Genomic DNA, 3623 nt, shown 5'->3' with positions numbered 1-3623 from the left:
ACGAAATTGAAAGAACTTTGACAAACAATAGAAGACTTGCTAGAGGTACTTTGAGAGGTATTGGCGAGATTGTAGATATTCAACCAAACACTATTGAGTTCGTCAACCCTTTTGCAAGAGAAGGTGAGGAGAACCAAACACAAAATCAATCCACAATGCCTAAATTTTCATCACATTCTGTACCAACCGAGGAGAACCTACCCAATGGTACTCCCACACCACAACACTTAACCGGAAATTTTATTCCTAAATCCGCATTTATCCAATTAGTCGAAAGAAGCCAATTTGGGGGGATGCCTAGTGAAGACCCTCATTCTCACATGGAGACTTTTTGTGACTATTGTGATGCGATTTCACAAACCGGTGTAACTCAAGACCAAATTCGATGGGTCTTATTCCCTTTTTCTCTAATTGGCACCGCAAAACAATGGTTGAAAGGCCTTGATAAGGCTACTCTCGGAATTGACTCTTGGAAGAAATTGGCTCTAGCTTTCTACAAAAAGTTCTACCCACCGGAAAAGACTAACATGCTAAGAGCTCAAATTACGGGTTTTAAGCAAAGAGATGAAGAATCTTTGTATGAAGCCTGGGAGCGGTTCAAGGGAATTTGTCGCTCATGTCCTCGTCATGGACTTAGCGAGTGGTTCTTGGTACAACAATTTTGGAATGGTCTTTATAAAGACTCAAGAAACATTCTCAACATGGGATAAAATGGTATGTTCACCGAAGTTGACGATAATCAAACTTGGAACAAGATTGAGGAAATGGCGGTCCATAATTCACAATATAGTAGACCTCGCAAGGCTACTAGAGGAGGAAAGCATGAAGTGGACTCTATTACTCAATTGGGTGCTTAACTTAGTGCTCATATTGATACCATCAACTTGAAGTTCGAAAAAGCTATGGCTAGACTTGAAGAACCCTCAAAATCACCAAAGCATCATGTTAATGCCATGACGGCATCTTCATCAATCCCAAGTGGGATATGTGAGAATTGTTGAACTTTGGGACATGACCAAAGTGAATGTAGGGAAACAAATGAACAAGTGAATGCTTTTCAAGCATACAAGAGTGGTACCCCTTATTCTAATTATTACAATGAAAACACCAAATTCCACCCAAATCTCTCATACAAAAGCCAAAATGTTCAAAACCCTCAACCAACATACACCCCACCTCCCATGAGAAACCAAAATCAAAGACCCTTTTTCAACCAAAACCAAGGTTACCAAAACCAAACTCCATACAATCAACAAAATGACCAAGGTTTTGATGTTCAAAAAGCGGTCCTCCAAATGCAAAAGAATCAACAAGAGTTTTTCACTCAAATGCAAAAGGATAGTCAAGCAAAGGACATCACCATCAACAACATCCTAGCCCACACCAAAATGTTGGAAACCCAATTGACTCAACTAGAATCTTCAAGTTCTCAAAGACAAAAGGGGCAATTACCACCTCAAAGTAATCCCCCAAGACATGAAACAGTTAGTGCCATCCACTTGAGGAGTGGTACGAGATATGAAGGACCAAAGAAGCAAGTTGAGGATGAAGTTGTGGAAGCTAGTGACAAAGAAGAAGTTGTGCAAAACTCCAAGGAAAGAGAACCAACAAAAGAAGAATTTTCAAAGAAAAGTGAAGACAAGGCCACGGAGAAGGAACCCATCGTGATTAGACTTCCTTTTCCAAGTCGTCAAGCTAAACCTAAATTTGATGACCAACTTGGAAAATTTATGGAAAGTGTGAAGAATTTGGAAGTCTCGATTCCTTTTACGGAATTAATAAAACACGTGCCGGCCAATGCAAAGTACATGAAGGACATCCTTACGAAAAAGAAGTCAATCCGGAAGCTTGAAACTATCGCCTTCACTAAGGTGAGTAGTGCAATCCTTCAAGGGAGTTCACCCCCAAAACTTAAAGATCCGGGAAGCTTCTCAATACCGTGTACCATTGGCAACACCACAATTAACAAGGCCTTATGTGATTTAGGGGCTAGTGTGAATGTTATGCCGTATTCGGTGAGTAAAAGGTTAGGGATGGGAGAGCTTAAATGTACCAACATCACGCTCCAAATGGCCGATAGATCGACGAAGACACCATTAGGGATATGGGAAGATGTTCCCGTAAGAGTTGGGAAGTTTTTCATCCCGGTGGACTTTGTCATTGTTGACATGGAAGAAGACTCCAATATTCCAATCATTCTAGGTAGACCTTTCTTGCACACCGCGGGTGCGGTAATAGATGTGAAGCACGGAGAGCTTACTCTAGAAGTGGGAGACGAGAGCATAACTTTCAACCTTGATAAAACCATGAGAGCTCCCCATTTGCATGAACCATGCTTTATGGTTGATCACTATAGCCAAAAGGATGATAAGAAGAAGTCGGAATTCCAATGGAAAAAGAAAGTTGATGATGCTCCATCAAAAGAGCAAGAGAATAGCAACAAAGAGAGCTTGAAAAGCTCACCCATGACAAGTAAAGAGGATGGCCTCATTGGCCAAATCAAGAAAGGAGGAGAGATGTCTCTATCAACTCAAGAGATTTTTAATGATCAAGTAGACGAAGTTTGCGGTCTTTGGGATGATGAGTTTGAAGGATTATCAATCCCTATATTGGCAACGCCATCGATAAAGACCATCATGGAGGACAACAAGTGCAAAGATCTATTGAGGATCTTTATCATGACAATGAACAAGCTTTCGACTACTTCTTCAAGGTGTTGGGTAACATCAACAACACCTTGAACATGCCCCCATGACATCTCACTAAGGATGAGAGTTTGGTGGAGTCTTATCCGAACCACAATTTTTAAATATTCTAACTCCCTAACTTGCATTTTAATTCCTACATTGCATTTTTGACATTTTTGAATTTTTGTGCCTTGATCAAGATATTCATCATTTTTGAGAGAAGCGGGGGAGGGACTAATGATTTTATTGATGTGTAGTGCTTTAACTTAGTGTGGGGATAACAATTTCTTAGGCTATTCATGCCTTTGTAGTGCCCCTACAATGAAGAACACGAGATTTGAAGAATGGAAATGAAACGGGTTGTGCAGTGCACGGATGGACCTGAATCCGTGTTGTCCAAGAAGAATCCGAGCGGCTTAATGGGTAATCAGCTCGTCTTGCAGGAATCTGAGCGTCTGAGGAAGAATCCGTTCATCCTGTTGAGCTGCAAAAATCAAAAAATTGGTCTGTAACAGAATCCGAGCGTCCCACCTGAGAAGACGCTCGTCTGATTCTGGACGCTCGTCTTAAGGAGAATCCGCTCGTCGTTTTGCTGCAACACTTTAAGAAAAGTTCCTGTAACAGAATCCGCTCGTCTTTTTGAAAAGACGCTCGTTCCACATTGGAGAATCCGCTCGTCTTCCCTGAAAGACGCTCGTCTTGTGGCGAGTTTTCCTGAAGCTTATTTATGCAGAATCCGAGCGTCCCGTGCCCCCATCCGCTCGTCTTCCCCTGTTGTTTTGTAAATTTCGGGTATTTTAAACCCCCTTCCCTCATTCATTTCATTCTTTCAACATTCAAACACTACCCATAAACCCAAAAAGACTCATCCTCTCCATCACTAATAACAAGATTTCCTCAACCAAATTCAACAAAATCAAATCAAAACTTCCTCAC

The 3623-nt window shown here is 41.3% G+C and overlaps 1 non-coding gene across 1 annotated transcript; it reads right to left on the bottom strand.

Moving 5' to 3' along the window:
- Positions 1 to 527: 527 nt before the first annotated feature.
- LOC141593583 (small nucleolar RNA R71) lies at positions 528 to 634 on the bottom strand. Its single transcript, XR_012521657.1, has one exon. It is a non-coding gene; the product is annotated as a small nucleolar RNA R71 (small nucleolar RNA).
- Positions 635 to 3623: the final 2989 nt, after the last annotated feature.

The sequence above is a fragment of the Silene latifolia genome, chromosome 7 (assembly GCF_048544455.1).
Source record: "Silene latifolia isolate original U9 population chromosome 7, ASM4854445v1, whole genome shotgun sequence".
Taxonomy (NCBI): Eukaryota; Viridiplantae; Streptophyta; class Magnoliopsida; order Caryophyllales; family Caryophyllaceae; genus Silene; species Silene latifolia.
The sequence above is the reverse complement of the archived record's forward strand: the minus strand, read 5'-3'. Positions and strand labels throughout refer to the sequence as shown.